Source organism: Berghia stephanieae, chromosome 3, assembly GCF_034508935.2.
Source record: "Berghia stephanieae isolate SIO BIC M18660-M18661 chromosome 3, UCSD_Bste_1.3, whole genome shotgun sequence".
NCBI classification, from domain to species: domain Eukaryota; kingdom Metazoa; phylum Mollusca; class Gastropoda; order Nudibranchia; family Aeolidiidae; genus Berghia; species Berghia stephanieae.
In genome coordinates this window covers 88722002-88744331 of record NC_088362.1, presented here as the reverse complement: position 1 = coordinate 88744331, position 22330 = coordinate 88722002, and the positions used below count along the sequence as shown (strand labels likewise).

The 22330-nt window shown below is 35.8% G+C and overlaps 1 protein-coding gene across 1 annotated transcript in view; it reads right to left on the bottom strand.

Moving 5' to 3' along the window:
* The window catches only part of LOC144968764 (voltage-gated potassium channel KCNC1-like), a 70812-nt gene extending 61680 nt beyond the window's left edge, over positions 1-9132 (bottom strand). Inside the window, exon 1 of the mRNA XM_078907418.1 lies at positions 8907-9132. The gene's annotated coding sequence lies outside the window, so the exon portion shown is untranslated. The remainder of the gene's footprint in view (positions 1-8906) is intronic.
* Positions 9133-22330: the final 13198 nt, after the last annotated feature.

Sequence of the window (22330 nt, the reverse complement as noted above, 5' to 3'; positions counted from 1 at the left end):
TTCCCATGTTGTACCTGTCACAACCATGCATACGATGTATCAAATTAGCGGGAAATCATTTATTTGAAAATATCATGTTGATCGGGGGTTCATCAATAATACCGACAGTAAATATTTTTGTGCAATAAGGTCCGTTTTTCATAAGAGTTATTTCGCTTGGCTTGGTAGTTCAGGGTCAAAAGTGGAAGAAATTTCTTGAGAAACACTGGGTTAAGGATCCCTATTTTGATTAAGCAACTTGAAATAATATTTCACTATTTGGCTTTGAATATTGCTTTTACATGATTATTATCATTTTAGAAAGTTTTGACATTATATATATGTCTGTGTGTGTGTTTGTGTATGTGTGGTTGTGTGTTTGTGTGTGTGTGTGTGTGTGTGTGTGTGTTATATACAGGAAAACTAAGCAAAATGTTAAAGATTGAAGAGATGATCATTGCGTTTCGCCGGAAGAATGCTCCAAATGACTCAAAGTCATTATTTACTTAGTCACGGAAAAAGCGGTCCTCTTATCGATTTATTCTTTATAGCCTTGTTTACTCCATTCATCAAGTCGTCCACTTGTCTACATTTGATTTTCTCAGGTCAAATTTAATAGGGAGAAACGTTTTAGCGTTGAAAATGTTATTCTGTAGCATCGTCTACTTTCTGTTTTACACTGATAAAGCTGTAGTTGCGATGATTACTCGTCTTTAAAAGGCTTTTAGATCGTGCTAACAAAAAAATAATTTGTTAGGCTAAGAGGTACATTGATCAGTTTCAAAGCCAATCACGCCACTAAAGCAGACTAAATAAATTCTGATATCCTTAAATTGTAGATAACAAGAATTTAACCTGTCTAACCCTCCGAGATTGCAACGTTTGATAAGTTAAAGCCAGACACTAACGTTCCCGATACTATGTGCATAGACCTGCGAAGTTTTACATCAACCTCGTCGTTCTTGCTCCTACCCCACACTGAAGCGCAATAATCCGCGGTGGAATAGCATAGTGCCAGGGCTGAAGTCCTAAGAAGCGCTTGATTAGCACAAGTAGTCCCCACCCCCTCCCCTACCCCTCTCCCCAGTTTCATCAGAAGACTGTTGCGTTTCTCTATATTCGAGATGAACCTTTAAGATAAGGCTGCGGTCCAGCGTAACCCACATGTACTTCGGATTCGGCTCATATGGGAGACGCTGGTCCACAACGAGGACGTACAATTTACAGTGCCAATCACTACATAGATGGAATGTTTTAACCACGGTTTTTTTTGTGTTCATCTTCAGGTTCCACTTGTCAAAGTAGGGTCTGAGTTTGGTAACATCCTCACTGAGTATGCTCTCATGACGGGTCCATACCTTACTTTGAGTGCCTAATCGTCCTCGTATCCCAGCCTCAGGTAGGAAGTCTTCGGCGTGTCGTTAATGAAGACATTAAAAAATATCGGTGCCAGAATAGATCCATGAGGGATCCAGTTTCCCAGTTTCCTTACTTTGCTCATGGAGTCTTCTAGGGCGACATGGAATGGTCTTTTCCCCGGGATAGAAGAGAACAGCTGAAAGGTTTTTTTGCTCCTTATAATTTTTGCAAGTTTCAGCATTTACCACTAGACCTTATCGAATGGCACGGATAGGTCAATAAATGCAGCAACAGTTTACTGTTTCCGTTCAAACCCTGCTTCAATATGTTCTGTAATGGCAATGACCTGCTACGTTGTGCACCTTCCTTCCCTGAAGCCAGTCTGCTCGGGTGGTAGCGCTGCGGCTAGGACCGGCCCTCCATCAGTTCAATATCATATTTTCCAGAAGTTTGTAAGTTTGTACAGGCAACTCAGAAGTGATATTGGTCTATAACTGTCAGCATCCTTCGCCGGTTTCTCTGGCTGCAAGATGGCAACTATCTTAGCATGCTGCTTCCACACTTGTGGGAGCTTTCCTTTTGCAAGGAAGTCGGACATTGCCTGTGCCAACCAGGCCCGTGCCCTGGAGCCCAGATGCGTCACCATATCGGGATATATGCTATCAATCCCTGCTGCTTATCCGTTCTTAACATTGCTAATGGCTGGTTGCATCCACTTCTCGGTGACTGAACTGGGATGTCCAGTCCGACTCTTCATCCGCAGGTAGCGAGTTTCAAAATCGGTATGCCGTTCAGACACCGCGCTCAAAAGACTGATTCAGGACCCATTTGCTACAGTTGTTTATATTCTTGGAAGTTGAGTCTGCCTCACATTCCGGTGCAGCCTTCGCAAAGTTCCGGTCGGGACCCAGTTTCTTTATCAATCGCCAAGCGTGGAGGCTAGAGTGTATAAAGTCAAGACTTGGTCTCCTGCCATCGTTGCTTCCTTCCTTCTGCCAGAGACTGAAGCAGACCATCGGTTAGGTCCTACTAATACTCCCCGTACAGCTTTTCCGACTCATCCAAACACTTAGGGGTGTAGAATTTCCATTTGTCCCATGGAATTGAGTGATGCGCTCTTATCCAGTAGCCTATTAAATCTGGCTCTGTTCTCGGACTTGGAAGGAATAGAAAGGCAGATCTGCTCGATATAGGAAGTAAATTCCACCAGGTAAGCCTTCCTGAAATTCCATCTGCAGAGTGGCAGAGACTGCACTCTCGGGATTGTCACCCCAGCTGTGACAATTACTGTCCTGCTCCGGCTATGCCGGAAGTCGCCATGGACTGTCGGCTTGAGGCATACCATGCGGCAAAGGTGTAATTCCGGTTGACTGACTATGCCATCCCTATACCATCCCGGATGTCGAACCGTTAGGATGGGTGCATTGAACGATCCGCCCAGATATGTGACTAAATGGCTATCCAACCCGGTGCCCGAATGACTTCGGTCATCCCAGGCTCCACACTACTATATTATTATTACAAAGGCTACGGCGAGATCTCGTTGCTGAATATTAGACTACTTATTATTGAATGTTTTAAAGGATAATTAATTGATAATGAATTTGCTGATATTTTATTTTCTCTTCATAATGATGCACCGCGGGAGGACCAATCTCCTCACAATGTTTATACAATCCTTGTTTTAAAAATCATATTGTTATGATAAGCATGCTAATATTAAATGATACTAGCATGCTTTGTTTTCTGAAATATTAAAAATCGTACAATGCACGGAAAGCTGTCAACAAAATATGAAATCCTGGATGAATAGAAATAAGCTCAAATAAGATGGTGACAAACAAACACTATACCGTATGTGTGGAAACATACACATGTCATCATCTTAATTCAAATCCCAGGTTTGAGAGTTTGTGCAAAGATGAGGGTCATTCAAATTGATCAATATTTGAGGGACGAGTTTTCTGGCCACATTTGTAATACGTGTCAGTACGCAGTTCACTGGTTAAGATAATGTATGCCTCACAGGATATGATTTTTTGAAGCGCACAGACATGACCTATTTATGGTTGTGCACCATACAAATGCAATATATATAATTATACTACCCAGGTATCATTTATTGTAATTCTGACCATTTTCACTATAGATTCAGTTTTCGGAATGCGGTCCAGTCAGGAATCATACCGGATTGAGGCGGAGGACACAGATATCATACCAAAATCCTATTACCCACCGATTACTATCACTCAATCCTTTTTGCTTGATGCACCCCTAATGGGTAATCAAGTGATCACCAATTTTCTCGCTGCCCTCCTATAGTTTGACATAAGAGACAGTTTAGGTCTAATTCCTTCAAAAAATCGATTTTGAGATTTTGGTGGAACGATATGTCTTTATATTAGAAAAAATGCTATAGAAGTGCATCTTATCAAATATACTATAAAAGTACGAAAATACGATAGAAAAGGGTATCAGTAGTCAGAAAAGTGTGAAAAAGGGAATGTTATTTTGCATTTTTCTCAACGTGTCATTTTTCTAGTAGTATGGGATACTGAGTCAAAAAGTTATCAGAATTTATTCCATGAAATTGTCTAAAAATGTCCACACTTATCCAAGAGATAATGTTTTATGTCACCATAATCCACATGATACATTTTAACATCAATTTTGCCAGAAAAAATTGATTCTCAAACTTTTACAACTCTGTAATAGCCTAATACTAATATAAATTCCATAAGGTAAACCTGGTAAAATCTCTAGTGATGACACACTATGCTACAATGTTGATATAGGGAAGAATACGGAGGTTATTCCTTCTTTGCTTTTTGTGGAAAATTTGTCACGAGATCGTAATGCTTTTAATGCTAGACCCCTGAATTAGGCCGCGATGGGGTATCAATACAGATAATGACATTGTATTTTTGCAGCCAATAAAAAAAAATCATATAATGACAATATAGAACGATTATAATATATTTTTTTTCAAGAAAAGAACCAAACCGTCCCATAAATGGTAACAGCCTTCAACCATCTAAACCACTTATTTCAACAAAGAATGACAAAGTACTTTTTCCATACGAAGAAATAAAAAAAATTCATACTCACACGAAACCATCATAGAGACCCTGGTTGTTTTTATAACTCTCACCTTCGAGACATTTCAAAGGTTAAAGGTCAAATTACTATATCGATCGACGTGTGAAGTAAAAGTTAATTCTTCCTTTCCTCTTCAAAAATTAATCTTTTAAAATGTTTCCTTGTCGAGTGATAATATTTCTATCCCAGATAATACTGCCATCACCACAATATTATTATCGTTACTTGTCACATCAATAAAAATCTCTTATTTACCATTAATTTTATTTATCTCCCGTCCATTAAAACAGTTGTATAAATAATAGTAGACTTTCCTTCAGAGCCCATGGAGCCGGAGTTTAAGCCGATTTCTATTGTGTGAGACGGATAGTAGCAATTGCTTACTATCCTTTGGATAGGACGCTAGTTTATCACAAAGTACTTTCCGTCAGATCTAACAGACACAATTATCCAATTGCTACTGGGCGTGGACGGGAAAATCATAAAATAATATCGACTTCACGCGGGATCAATTTTGGTCGACGAAAGATGACTGCTCTACCAATTGAGCTACCGGAGCCCTCGAAAAGGTTGTACTTGCTGTCAATAATCGGCATCTTTTACCATAATGATAAACCAATTTTTTTAAAAAGCCTTCCTTTTAGAAAGCAAATCGTATAAATGAATAATTGTATGTCTTTCAAACAGCAATGACTGGGTAGGTAGTGGGTTTCTTCAGTGCCATGGGGGAGGAGATAGAAAATAACAACGCTTTCAACCTCCAATGACTGGTTACGCTAAGTACCATATATATCAACTGCTCTTTGATGCTCCCTGGAAATCAATAACCTGTCAATATATTGATACACACAAACACAGATTAAGGATAATTTGTTCCGTTATTTCGTAATTTTCTTGTCATTTATTTTGTTGGTTATTAAGTAGACCAATCCTGAGACGACAACCGTAGGAGATTGAGTTTACTGAAAATTTGCTGACATTTCAATATATTACACTTTGTACAAGGTATATTCAGCGCGTAAAAAAGTTAGAGCAATTGCAACAACTTCAGCTAGGAAAATAAACTCTTGCAAATCCTTCTTTCATACGTAATAATAATGATATTAATAATAATAATAATAATAATAATAATAATAATAATAATAATAATAATAATAATAATAATAATAATAATAATAATAATAATAATAATATAATAATAATAATAATAATAATAATAATAATAATAATAATAATAATGATAATGATAATAATAATAATAATAATAATAATGATAATAATAATAATAATAATAATAATAATAATAATAATAATAATAATAATAATAATAATAATAATAATAATAATAATAATAATAATTGTTGTGTTTTTGACCGGACTCCAGATTAATATTGTGGAATCACTCAACTCAGAAGCGTTATGTGATTAAATGTGAGAGAACAATCTATTGCTGAGTATAAGTTAGAGTATATACAAATATCTAAATAGTGTCGAAAGCGCCGTTAAACACCTAAAAACAAACAAACAATATACAAATATATCGCAACAACATTCATTGTAAGTAGAAGGACCGTATAATATGACTCAAAATATGGCAAGTAAGGAACAAAGAGTGCATCCTTCTCTAGGGAATGCCACTCTGATATTTGTAAGCACAAATAATATTTTAAGCAATGGACAATGACTAATAACAAATTAATCTGTGGACAATGACTAATAACAAATTAAGCTGTAACTAAATTCAATTAGCTAATAACAAAGGGGAGCAACTCTTTCCTACTGTAACTCGATGTATAAGCCCATAGCAATAATGATGATGATAATAATAATAATAATAATAATAATAATAATAATAATAATAATAATAATAATAATAATAATAATAATAATAATAATAATAATAATAAGAATAATAATAATAATAATAATAATAATAATAATAATAATAATAATAATAATAATAAGAAGAAGAAGAAGAAGAAGAAGAAGAAGAAGAAGAAGAAGAAGAAGAAGATGATGATGATGATGATGAAGATGATGATATAAATAACAATATACATATATCTATCGCGTTTAAACATCCACTCAAAAGTGCTCTGCAGCGCTTTACAATTAACTCATACGCACACATATTACAAAACATGTACATATGTACGTATAAAAAAAAGACTATGAAATTCAAAATACATCAATCATAAAATGCCCTGTAAAATAATTCAGTTTTAAGACGCTTCTTAAATCTTCTAGAAGCAGATTTTTTTTTAAATATAAAACTGCGAGAGTTCCACAGGCGTGGAGCTATATAGTTAAAAGCTTTTTGGTGTAAAGTACTAATGCAGTATATTTCTCTCATTAAAAGAGATTCTGATGATCTTAAAACACAACCTTCTAGACTTTACTGAGGTCTTGTAAGTAAGAAAGACCCACATTAGCAAAACATTTTTATAGCTGTAAATTTTGTACTCTATCCCATACTGAACAGGAAGTTGGTGAAGGTCGTGTAAAGTAGCAGTAATGAGCTCTCTTGAGTAAAATCTTGACTTCCTAATTTTGTATCTTCTGTAGTCTATCGATAGCATACTTGGACAACCTGTCAAAAATCGTCAGATTAAAAAAAAAAATAATGGCGCGTGTTTTTCTGGTTTTTCTCAGCTGTCCCTTTATCAAAAGTTATAAAAATTCGTATCAACCTCCGAATCAATTTGTCTTAACTGAATATAGCTTTTGGACCGCATTGATGCTATCTCAAAAAAGTTTTCTTCTTTAAGAACGCCGTCAAAACATGACCCAGATAATTTTTAAATGACCGAACTATGCCGTAATTGACTCTTAAACGCATCCAATCAACACATTGCTGAGCAGCAGACTGTCAATAATTATTATCAAAGATGCGACGAGGGGTTGACTTGGACACTTTCGTTTATTAAACAACTCTCCTTACCCCCACCCCCACTCCTCTCTTTCATTCGCCCCTTCCTTTCTCTCTGCCATTCCATACCCCTCCCTGCGCAAAGACAACAGCAATAAATCTTATGTGGCGATAGAGACTACCACCTTAACTACTGCGAAAAACACACGGTGGCAGAGACCCCTTGTCGCCTTGTCATGTTCCTTGTCCAGTCATGAGCAGGTATCTAAAGACCTAAAGTTTTTTTTCGAACTCGGAACATCATTTTATCAAGAAAGGGCGACAGTCAATAATATTATGAATAGGCTAGACTTTTGCCGGTTGAAAGTGGTGGGTGCTACAAACTAACAAAGAGGGGGATTAATTTTTATTTTGTTTTACTTGTGTTGACATTCCAACTCCTGGTGTTGGTCTATTATACTTCCGGGTGGCAATGTTGTGAGCTTCTTAGCCAATCGCATACTATTTATAGGCTCTTGATTTATCAAAGTAAAGTGAGTGCAACTCGTTTGAGTTGCCGACCCGTACAGGAATCGAACACGAACGTTTTACCTCGGAATTAAAATTTCTTTCAGTTTCCGACCAATAAAGTGAAACGACGCACGGCGTTTCTTTGTTATCGTTTTAGAACACCTTTGGATGATCAGTTCTCACTAAATAAATGTTTGAATAGTTATATAAACGGTTTAGGCTGCATGTAGTTTTGTTTGCTGGTATGTTTCATGTGTTTGTTGTGAGTATCTTACATAAAAGTATTGCGTCTATCATCATCATCATCATCATTGCCTTTTTCACCCTGGGTCAGGGTATAGGCCACAGACAAACAGTTTCCATCCTTCTCTATACTGAGCTAACTTTTTTTTTATCTCGCTCCATGTCTTATCACTTAAATTCTGTCATTGCAGAAACTCTTCGGTCACCCAAGCTAAAAAAAAGGATTTGATTTGTCCGCCTGTGTTTCTGAAATAATTTGAGTTTTACGGAAGGGGTGTTAACCCTTCGACAACCCCCAACCCGGAGGACCAGGTGACTCAAAAAGGGGGATTCACACATCATTAGTCGCCTTTTACGACCCGCTGGCCAAGAAAGAGGAGAGCTGTCGCTCCTCTTTCTAGGCCGCTGTCTTGGCGTTGGGCTTTTCTTGCACCCATCTGTCGAGGGACCCCGGACATCACACTGGGGATAGCGTCTTTGTTACAATAATCATTCACGAACAGGAGAGGATAATGAATGCACTCAGTCTACAGCCTAAGGTTACACAGTTTTATTATGTGTTGACTTTATAACCGTCCGGCTGTCTTGAAGGTGGGACACAAATCCCGTGTTTTGGTTCGACAAAATTCTACTGGTTAATTAATCTGTCGGCGTGAAAATAAGTATAAGATTGAATTTTAATTTTAATAAGTCAGCTGTGAATGAAATCAACATACTCTATTGTAGAGAATAAATTTCATTTTATGAATGCACGGGGAGTACTCGAAAAAATAATTAACTTTATATTGACCTCCGTGATTGGTCTTTACTAAATTCCAATGCAATCCTTAACTTAAACATGTCCTACCTTTTTGAACGTCTTCAGCATTTGATGAAGAAATGTTTGAACAACAAAGTATCACATTCATGAATCGATAATAGTGTTGTATGAGAATTCCTGTCCACATTTAATTTCGGAAAGTTCCTCAGATAACTTTTATATATACCACGCTGCTGTAACTTGACTACAAAATCCCGATCGTGAGTAAAAAAAGCATCTCGTCGTTCCTTACTCGGCGTTACTCACTAACCTCTCTAGTTTTCATTAGCCACTCCCACGCCTCGTTCTGAAAAAAGTCCGCGAAATTAAAGGGGAGGCAAGAGAAAATCAGCTGATCGTTAAAATAGTAACAGAAAAGTGGAGGTGCTCGGCAATGAATGCAAGAAAGACATTTAAAACGCCGTAAAAATGTTTAAAAATCACTTAATGTTATAATTACCATCCATAACAACCTGTCAAATTCACATATGTAAGATGTCAAGCCAAAATTAATAATAAAATAATAAAGAACACGATTGACCGGTGGTCCGTTGACTACACATGCATACGAGTACCAGAAATATTTTGTAAACAATGTAACACAATATAATGTGTAAGTTTCAAAGCAAATGCAACCACAAATAACATCAAAGAACAATGTGGGACTACTGTTTTAATTTCATAAAACCAAACGTATATTTTCTGCCCCCGATATTGAACGTGTAGTTAGTATGTATCGTACAAACAACATTCGTCTAGACAGGTAGTCGGGATTCTAGCGCCAGTTTTATTTGGGCAACCATGATTGGGATTTCACTCAATGCACTTATTATTAATTATTATTATTATTATTATTATTATTATTATTATTATTATTATTATTATTATTATTATTATTATTATTATTATTATTATTATATAATAATAATAATAATAACAATTAATAATAATAATAATAATAATAATAATAATAATAATAATAATAATAATAATAATAATAATAATAATAATAATAATAATAATAATAATAATAATAATAAGCAGTTGAAAGGATATAGTCTTTGGTGTATAAGTGCATATGTACAATATTTCTTATAATAAATGCTTCAAAACAAAACAAAACTAAAAGAAATAAATAAAGAATAAATGAATAAAAATATCTATTTGGGCATTTACTTACATTAATAGTCTTGAAAATCACAATCACAATCCATGAAAATTAAATATCCCAAAATCCGAAGCAGACATGAATTTAATCCAAAATCCAACACAGGAATGTATTTTAATAGGAGACAGATATCCTATTAAAACCATAGCATTACTTGCAAACAACAATACCCCACTCTGCGTTTAACGGGCTTGTGGCCGTCACATTGTAAATTGTGGCCGCATTAGGGTAATCGGTGTCCTAAAGACTGACATACTGACATACAATCAATGAGAACTATAAAGAATCCATTCTAGAATTCAACTACAAACTGAAAAGCATGATAAATATCACTCTCTCAAATAATTTCCTTTGCTCAGGTTCACTCACACTCTCCTTTATTGCAAAACATTGATAAGTGAGATAAAGTTTGTATTTCAATTATAAACTTAATCACATAACCTAAAAGATGGAGAATAAAAACAGCTAATTATAAAAAAAAATCACAGATCAAGTTATCTATTTGAACTCCGCATATTTAGCTTAATTACTCATTGACCATATATTTTTTTAAATGGCATTGTTTCATTTAAACAAGACCATGACGCTTATGCCTGGACTGGGTATTCACAAATTCTGCTTTTGTGTTCCACTTTTCGAATTGAATTAATCTCTATCTTATCCGTTTATTTGCAAATTTTCTGCACTTTATAAATAAGACCATAACGCTTATGTCTGGACCGGTTGTTCGCAAATTCTGCCTTTGTGTTCCACTGTTCGATTAGAATTAATCTCTATTTTTTTCCGTTTATTTGCAAAGTTTCTGCACTTTATAAATAAGACCATAGCGCTTATGTCTGGACCGGGCATTCGCAGATTCTGCTTTTGTGTTCCACTTTTCGAATCGAATGAATCTCTATCTTATCCGTTTATTTGCAAAGTTTCTGCACTTTATAAATAAGACCATAGCGCTTATGTCTGGACCTGGCATTCGCAAATTCTGCTTTTGTGTTCCACTTTTCGAATCGAATTAATCTCTATTTTATCCGTCTATTTGCAAAGATTCTGTACTTTATAAATAGGACTATGACGCTTATGTCTGGACTGGGTATTCGCAAATTTTCCTTTTGTGTTCCACTTTTCGAATCGAAATAACATCTAGTCTATCCGTTTATTTGCAAAGTTTCTGCACTTTATAAATAAGACCATAACGCTTATGTCTGGACCGGGCATTCGCAGATTCTGCTTTTGTGTTCCACTTTTCGAATCGAATGAATCTCTATCTTATCCGTTTATTTGCAAAGTTTCTGCACTTTATAAATAAGACCATATCGCTTATGTCTGGACCGGGCATTCGCAAATTCTGCTTTTGTGTTCCACTTTTCGAATCGAATTAATCTCTATTTTATCCGTCTATTTGCAAAGATTCTGTACTTTATGAATAGGACTATGACGCTTATCTCTGGACTGGGTATTCGCAAATTTTCCTTTTGTGTTCCACTTTTCGAATCGAATGAATCTCTATCTTATCCGTTTATTTGCAAAGTTTCTGCACTTTATAAATAAGACCATAACGCTTATGTCTGGACCGGGCATTCGCAAATTCTGCTTTTGTGTTCCACTTTTCGAATCGAATTAATCTCTATTTTATCCGTCTATTTGCAAAGATTCTGTACTTTATAAATAGGACTATGACGCTTATGTCTCGACTGGGTATTCGCAAATTTTCCTTTTCTGTTCCACTTTTCGAATCGAAATAACATCTAGTCTATCCGTTTATTTGCAAAGTTTCTGCACTTTATAAATAAGACCATAACGCTTATGTCTGGACCGGGCATTCGCAGATTCTGCTTTTGTGTTCCACTTTTCGAATCGAATGAATCTCTATCTTATCCGTTTATTTGCAAAGTTTCTGCACTTTATAAATAAGACCATAACGCTTATGTCTGGACCGGGCATTCGCAAATTCTGCTTTTGTGTTCCACTTTTCGAATCGAATGAATCTCTATCTTATCCGTTTATTTGCAAAGTTTCTGCACTTTATAAATAAGACCATAACGCTTATGTCTGGACCGGGCATTCGCAAATTCTGCTTTTGTGTTCCACTTTTCGAATCGAATGAATCTCTATCTTGTCCGTTTATTTTCAAAGTTTCTAGATTTTATAAATAAGACCATAACACTTATGTCTGGACCGGGCATTCACAAATTCTGCTTTTGTGTTCCACTTTTCGAATCGAATTAATCTCTATTATATCCGTTTATTTGCAAAGATTCTGCACTTTATAAATAAGATCATGACGCTTATGTCTGGACCGGGTATTCGCAAATTCTCCTTTTGTGTTCCACTTTTCGAATCGAATTAATATCTTGTCTATCGGTTTATTTGCAAAGTTTCTGCATTTTATAAATAATAATAATTGTTCAAAGTTTTACCTTACACCCGATATTACAAGTACAAGTGAGCCAGGTGAAGAAGATTGTCAAACAGTGTGACAGATGAAATAGGAAGAGAGAGAGAGAGGGAGAGAGAGAGAGAGAGAGAGAGAGAGAGAGAGAGAGAGAGAGGAGAGTGAGAGAGAGAGAGAGGAGAGAGAGGAGAGAGAGAAGAGAGAGAGAGAGAGAGAGAGGAGAGAGAGGGTAAGAGAGAGAGAGAGAGAGATATTCGTTTTTTGTTCAAAATCTCTCTCTCTCTCTCTATCTCTCATTGCACAAGGTTGTGCTATTTACTACTATTTATCAAGAACAGCCAAGCTGGCAACCCGGTCTCTGTATAAACTAAGCAAGATGGCAACAGGGACCTCGCTCCTTATCCAATGCCGAAGCTTTAGTTTGAGTCAAACGGTTTTGTTAAAAAAAAAACACCCAAAATAAGTTCGTGTCGTAAGTGATGGAAGTTGAAGTCGGCTTATTATAAAATCGTTTTTATGGTCTGTTTGGATTACCCTTTTTAAATAGAAAAAGTGAATATATCATAAACTTGAAGAATAGGCAAGCTAAATGAAATTTAAATTGACTGATTAAATGAGTACGCGAGGCTGAGTTGCGAACGACTGCTGGGTTCCGACATTCCGATCCCAGTGTCATTCATGTTCACCGTACCGTGTTACTGTCTACACACTACACTGCATTGTTAGTGACTGGTCATGTCTTTTTTGTTTGTATGTTTTACGCAAGCTTAATAAAAATTAAATTGACTGATTAAATGAATACGTGAGGCAGAATTGCGAACGACTCATGGGTTCCGACATTCCGATCCCAGTGTCAGTCATGTTCACCGGACTGTGTTACTGTCTACACACTACACGGCATTGTTAGTGACTGGTCATGCCTGTTTTGTTTGTATGTTTCTTTTAATATGGGTCAATTTACAAAGAATAATAATAGAAATGTTCAAAACAAAAACTAGATTCACTATTACGTGCCTGTAATGAAGTGCTTTCCACAAACCGTGAGCGAGAATGATGGTGGAGGTAATGGCAACCATGTGGGTTTGTTATTGTTTCCTACCTCCGTCAACCCGCGCATCCGGTTGCGCACCCACGCTGATTCTGACCAATTGATTATTGAGAGCCATTGACATGACCTGTCTCAATGGGCGGGGCACGATACCGGGAAAATCGTAATGTTCCTCAGGTCAGATAACTGCGGAATGCCTGCCATCAATGGACACACATGCGGCGACGAGCGTTAACACCCGATTGGTGGTAGATAAAATTGCCATTGATGTAATACATTTCCGTATTCAACCATGCTTAATGCGCTTACAATACAATGCTTCAGAAAGCCGAATGAAAAAAAAAAAAAGCTGAAATTCCATCTTATACTTTCCAAGTTAGGTGTCCCTTTTTATAGTGTTCCCCTTCATGTAATATTGTACACCAAAGCTTATAGTCAGAAATCTTTCATACCTGAGTTGATTGTGGCAATGTTTCAAAATGCCTTTCCCAAGTATTCAGCGCCGAATCAGAGAAGTTCAATCCTTGTGGCTCAATAAATGATCTCTGTTTCGTCATTTTATTCTTTCTGCTTTGCAGGTATACTGTAAAAATACAGAAAAGGTTTATCTAATGATGCCATGATTTTAGCCAAAATAATCACAGCATTCGTCATCCAGATATAACGTACCAACATACAGAACTATGTGTAACCTCGAACGTTTATAGTCTGATAAATATAATATAGTGAGTAGTGATCACTGATCTGTTCGCTAAAAATAACAACAAAGATCTGAGTGACGTCAATTTCGTTCCTTACGTAGATGGAACGAAATACGCTTCAACAGTCATAACGTCACTTCCCTCGTAATGACGCATGGTAACTGAGTCACTGGCTCAAAACTATCGGGACAATGGCCGACGCCCTTATGAAATATTTCTCCGACGAGCATAAAAGCGTATCCAGAGGGGGGAAAAAACCATTATAAATCTGATCACGTTTTGACTTTTACACATTCTGATCACAAGACATATGAAAACTTCTAGCCAGCATGAAGAATAAAAATTACCGATTTTCTTTGTTTAGAACCACGATGGCCGCCGTTGCTGAGCGACGTGACATCAGACTATTGAATCCAACTAAACGTGCTCAAAGCGCTTTACAAGGGATCCCTGGCCAACACCAACATTTAACATTTAGGACGGGATATGACGCCTATGAAGTAGTAGTGTTAGTAGCAGTAGTAGTAGTAGTAGTAGTAGTAGTAGTAGTAGTAGTAGTACTAGTAGTAGTAATATTAGTAGTAGTAGTAGAAGTAGTAGTAGTAGTAGTAGTAGTAGTAGTAGTAGTAGTAGTAGTAGTAGTAGTAGTAGTAGTAGTAGTAGAAGTAGTAGTAGTAGTAGTAGTAGTAGTAGTAGTAGTAGTAGTAGTAGTAGTCGTATGATAAATTTAGTTTATATGCTTTTATAGTGGTGGGGGATGGAGACAGCAGAGTGGCCAAGTGGTCAGAAGACAATATTCGATAAATGCATCTATGAAAAACAAGAAGAGGAGCGATCACTGGTGTCAAATAATAGCCAGGAAAGTTGTTCATTGTATCTGGCCTCCTTCCTTCCTCAGTAGGACAATGGAACTTGAGTTTATTCTGGATTCCGTAGCGTTAAATGGATAGAAACCTTTTTTTCTTTCTTTTTTTTTCAAAATTGGGTGGATAAGGCGTTTTTTTCGATAGTATGCTCTTGGCTAAGAAGCTCGCAACATTGCCATCCGGAAGTATTAGGGACCAACACACAAAACTATGTGTAACCTTAGACGTTTACAGTCTGGTTAAATCCATTTAGTGAAAATTACCCGTTAATACGGATGGCAAAAACAATAACAAAGACGCGAATGACGTCAACTTCATTCTATCTATAACGTACACATACACAAAACTATGTGTAACCTTAAACGTTTACAGATAGAACGAAGTTGATGTCACTTAGGACTTTGTATTGTTTTTTGCCATTAATTTTTATGAGTAATTCTCAATAAACTGTATTTATCAGACTATAGAAAGTATGTACTTGGCTAAGAAGCTCACAACATTGCCATCCGGAAATATAACGGACCATCACACAAAACTCTGTGTAACCATGAACTTTTATAGTCTGGATAATACAGTTTAGTGAGAAGTACTCATAAACGCGGATGGCAAAACACAATAGTAAAGATCTGAGTGACGTCAACTTCGAACTATCTATAGATAGTAAGCGCTTGGCTAAGACGCTCACAACATTGCCATCCGGAAGTATTTCGTACCAACCACAAAACTATGTGTAACCATGAACTTTTATAGTCTGGATAATACAGTTTAGCCCAATTTTTTTACTACTACTGCTACTACTACTACTATACTGTTACGACTAAAACTTCTACTAACTACAACCACTACCATCACTATTACTACTACTACTACTACTACTACTACTACTACTACTACTACTACTTCTACTACTACTACTACTACTACTACTACTACTACTACTACTACTACTACTACTACTACTACTACTACTACTACTACGACTACTACTTTCGGATCGGAATGTCCTGGGTTCGAGCCTCAATCGGCGCATAGTTGAGTCCTTGGAAAAGACTCTTTACTCACATTCTCTCATCATACTCAGGTGTCAAATGAGAACTTGCCGTTTACAGCGTTGTCTCTGTCCGAAAAGATTGTAACATCGCCTAACAGGCGTCATGTCACGTCCTACATGTTAAGTGTTGCTGTTGGCCAGGGACCCCTTGCAATGTGCTTTGAGCACGTTTAGTGGATATTGCGCTATATAAAACAGCTCATTTTTACTACTACTACTACTACTACTACTACTACTACTACTACTACTACTACTACTACTACTACTACTACTACTACTACAACAACAACAAACACTAACTATACAACATACTACTACCTACTAACCTACCTAACTACTACTACTACCTACTAACTACTACTACTACTACTACAACTACTACTACTAATACTACTACTACTACTACATACTATACTACACTACATCACTACTACTACATACCTACTACTACTACTAACTACTACTACTACTACTACTACTACTACTACAAACAACACTCTACTACTACTACTACTCTACTACTACTACTACTACTACCCCTACTACTACAACTACACTACTACTACTATACTACTACTACTACTACACACTACTACTACACTACTACTACTACTACATACTACTACTATACTAACTACTATACTACTACTACTATACTACACTACTACTACTACAACTATACTATACTACTACTACTACTACCATACTACTACTACTACTACACTACTACTACTACTACTACTACTACTACTACTACTACACTACTACAACTACAATACTACTACTACTATACTACCTACTACTACTACTACTATACTACTACTACTACTACACTACACTACTACTACATACTACTACTACTAACTACTACTACTACTACATACTACTACTACTACTACTACTACTACTACTACTACTACTACTACTATACTACTACTTCACTAATACTACTACTAACACTACTACATATACTCTAACTACTACTACTACTACTATACTACTACACTCACTACTAACTACTACTATTACTACTACTACTACTATATACTACTACATACTACTACTAACTATACTATACTACACTTTACAAATCACTCAACTACAACTACTACTACTACTATACTACTACTACTACTACTACTACTACTACTAACTACTACTACTACTACTACTACTACTATTACTACTACTACTAACTACTAACTACTACTACTACTACTATACTACTACTACTACTACTACTACTACTACTACTACTAACTACTACTACTACTACTACTACTACTACTACTACTACTACTACTACAACTACTACTACTACTACTACTACTACTACTACTACTACTACTACTACTACTACTGACATATCTACTAATCTGCCCTTTCATTCTCTTCCTTCTCTTCCTCCTCCAACTACTCCACCTCCTCCCTCTTCCCTCTCCTCCTGTTTTTTTTCTCTCTCTTTCTCTTTCCTCAACCTACTCTCTCTCTTCCTACTTGTCCTCTTCTACATATTCATCCCCTCCTCCTTTTCTTCCTCCTCCTCTTATTCCTCCTCCTCCTCCTCCTCCTCCTCCTCCTCCTCCTCCTCCTCCTCTTCTTCTTCTTCTTCTTGAGGTACAAGTGGACTCTAGTAAATACCTTAACCTTGATAATTAAAGTCACAGAGTTGGAATAAAAGAGTAATTAATTTAATGGAAATTAAAAATAGACTTTCTTTACTTTTATTTACTTTAATTGGTCTCAAATCAATAGCACATTTTAAAAAATCGATCGCGTAAATATAACTATTATTGTCCTTGTAGTCGTCGCATTTCCGATCGGATGCCATTGAGTTATTGGGCCAGTTTAATTGATTTTTTTTTTTTTTTTTTTTGCTATCTATATTGATAAAATGGTATACATAGAATCAGTAAAATCTTTCATGCCACACTAAATTTTTCAAACATTAATTAAGGCTGAAAACAAAATTTGTTAATGATAATAATTATAATAATGATAATAATAACAATGATGAAAATAATAATAATAATAATAATAATAATAATAATAATAATAATAATAATAATAATAATGATGATGATGATGATGATGATGATGATGATGATGATGATGATGATGGTGATGATGATGATGATGATGATGATGATGATGATGATGATGATGATGATGATGATGTGATGATGATGATGATGATGATGATGATAACAATAATAATAATAATAATAATAATAATAATAATAATAATAATAATAATAATAATAATAATAATAATAATAATAATAATAATAATAATAACAATGATAACAACATTATCAATAATAAAATTAACATAACATAACATATGGTATAGGGCAAAATAGAATAAAATCCCTTGAATGTCCTTAATATTAATAGTACTGCCATAAATATATTGATTAAAGAATACAAAAATGATACACGTAGTAAAGATAGTATTTCTACGTAAATGTACTCATGTATATGTGGTGTACAAACATAATTCTTTAACCGTGACATCCAAAGCACACACACACACACACACAAAAACACCCACACCCACACACAAACACACACTCACACACACGCATTTAGAATAATAATAATAATAATAATAATAATAATAATAATAATAATAATAATAATAATAATAATAATAATAATAATAATAATAATGATAATAGTAATAATAATAATAATAATAATAATAATAATAATAATAATAATAATAATAATAATAATAATAATAATAATAATAATAATATTTATATATATATATATATATATATATATATATATATATATATATTATATATATATATCTACCTATATATATTATCCATCAATAGGTCTGTCTCTCTTTCTGCTTGTCTCTCCATACATTTAACTTTTTTCATTTTTAGTTACATGTATTTCCATCGGCAGTTCATTAATTGATGAAGCTCTATTTACTATTCTGCTTAAAATTAAATGTTTATCCTACAACAATCTCTGTTATGTGTAAGCTTAGGCAATTGTTGTCCTATTAAAGTCGTAGCATGTCCTATAATTTCATGAATAAAGATCATTAACCAATGCAGCTAGACAAAGAAATAATAGCACCTGGTGTGTATCGAAATGCACAAACACACAAATATGTAACACACGTATGCTGACGTCATTACACATCACCCGGGCATTTTAATGGTCAACAGGCGCATGAGATGAGCGTTGACCAATCAGAATCATTCATTTGTAAGGTTGTCAGGGAAAAACCTAGACTTGTTTACAGTTTTTAAAATTCATTATTTGTTGAACCATGAAATTGTGGAAAGAGTCATGTTTTCTCTGAGATAGATAAAGACACGCACTTTGCTGTGGTATCTTACATGGTATTGGTGAGGAAAAGACTTAATATAACTAAGCCTTGGAAATGGTTGCTCTCTGAGAGAAAGTCAACTCTTGATTTGAATGTTTCACTGATAGTTGCATTTCTAAACTTTAAATTTATATAACTTATCGTCAATATTTATGTTGAATTATTATGTTTTCATTTAGAAAAATGATTGTAGTTTCTGAAACTACCAAAAACTGAAATTTGATAATTTTGACCATTTCCTCTTTAAAACCGATTTTCTTCGTTTTCCAAATCCCGACTTAATACCGCTTCGAGGCGTAGGGTCACCTATAGTCTCGAGTTCATTATCCTTTGGTGCCCGTCTCTCATAGTCGGGTTTCGTTTAAAAGAAACCCCGTTTGAAAGCGTTGGTGATTGGTGGATTAAACAAATGAAAAGAATCTTCGAGTTTAAATGCCGCCAGAACGGTTCTTCAATGGATTCCAGCTCATTGCGGCATATCAGGAGATGAGGAAGCTGATAGACTTGCAAAAAAATGTTGGCAAAAAGGAATAACCAATAATTAAGAGCCTTCATACAACACCAATACAAAGCGTTCAGATGATTACTATATGCTGTCCAGACATGGACAAGTACTCGTGTTCCGCCCCAGGACAGGCCACAATAGACTTAAAAAGCAGTTGCACAGACTTCTTCTTCTTCTTCTTCTTCTTCTTCTTCTTCTTCTTCTTCTTCTTCTTCTTCTTCTTCTTCTTCTTCTTCTTCTTCTTCTTCTTCTTCTTCTTCTTCTTCTTCTTTCTTCTTCTTCTTCTTCTTCTTCTTCTTTTTTTACTACTACTATCTACTACTACTACTACTACTACTATACTACTACTACTACTACTACTACTACTACTACTACTACTACTACCACTACTACACTACTACTACTACACTACTACTACTACTACTACTACTACTACTACTACTACTACTACTACTACTACTACTACTACTACTACTACTACTACTGCTGCTGCTGTGCTGCTGCTGCTACTACTACTACCACTACTACTACTACTACTACTACTACTACTACTACTACTACTACTACTACTACTACAACTACTACTACAACTACTACTTATTACTACTACTACTACTATTACTACTACTACTACTACTACTACTACTACTACTACTACTACTACTACTACTACTACTACTACTACTACTACTACTACTAGGCCACATTTATAAATATGAGAATCTGCATTACTAACATTTATCAGGTACGCATAGAATTAAACGAATGAGAATACGTACGAAGCCTAAAAAGTGTCCACCAATGAAAGCATTCAGCGCCATTTTGTTGTTGGCTGAGACTGTAGTAATTACCATTCATTCGGTATCTATGTCAACATAACGACACAAGAAAAACAACAAACAATATCAAAATCCACAATAAAATGTTTCAGAACTGTTGCGTATATTTATGGCACAACGAAGCTGTCAAAAAATGAAGTTAGAGAATGTGTGTAATCATGTATTATAATAACCTGTAATGTGTTTTCCAACCACCACATCATCTACTACTACAACCACCACCACAATATCATCACTAACACCACTACTACAACCACCAGCCCCACATCATTATCACTACCACTACTACTACACCACCACCAGCACATCATCATCACTACCACTACTACAATCACCACAACCACAACGTCATCACTACCACTACTACTGCAACCACCACCACCATATCATCATCATTACCACTACTACCACAACCACCACCACCACTACTACTACAACCACCACCACATCACTACCTCAACTACTACAACCACCACCACAATAGCATCACTACCACTACTACTACAACCACCACAACCACATCGTCATCACGACCACTACTACTACAACCACCACCATATCATTACCATTACCACTACTACTACAACCACCACTACCACCATATCATTACCATTACCACTACTACTACAACCACCACAACCACATCGTCAACACTACCACTACTACTGCAACCACCACTACCACCATATCATCACCATTACAACTACTACTACAACCACCACAACCACATCATCATCACTACCACTACTACTACAACCACCACCACATCATCATCACTATCACTACTACTACAACTACAGTCACCACCACATTATCATCACTACCACTACTACTACTGCAACCACCACCACCATATCATCATCATTGAAATTTTTTTTTTTTAATTGAGCTTTATATAGTGCAATATCTACTAAATGTGCTCAAAGCGCTTTACAAGGGGTCCCTGGTCAACATTTAACATGTAGGACGGGACATGACGCCTGTTAGGCGATATTACAATTTTTCGGACAAAGACAACTCTGTTAACGGCCAGGTACTCATTTTACACCTGAGACGGTGAGAGAATGTGAGTAAAGAGCCTTTTCCAAGGACTCAACTATGCGCCGAGCGCGAGGTTCGAACCCAGGACCTTCCGATCCGGAAGCGAGTGTCATACTACTAGACCACATAGCCGCATCATTACCACTACTACTACAAACACCACCACCACATCATCATCACGACCACTACTACTACAACCACCACCACCACCATATCATTACCATTACCACTAATACTACAACCACCACCACATCATCATCACTACCACTACTACTACAACTACAATCATCACCACCACCACATCATCATCACTATTACTACTACAACTACAACCACCACCAACACCACATCACCTCACTAACACTCAGTACTACAATCACTACCATTAGGTTTTGGAGCTTTACTTCATTTGAAATAAGGAAACTTCGGAATTGTATTTGGCATTGTGTTTATATATCATAATATAATTCTAATCAGTTATCTATTTAGAACTAGATACTATACAATAT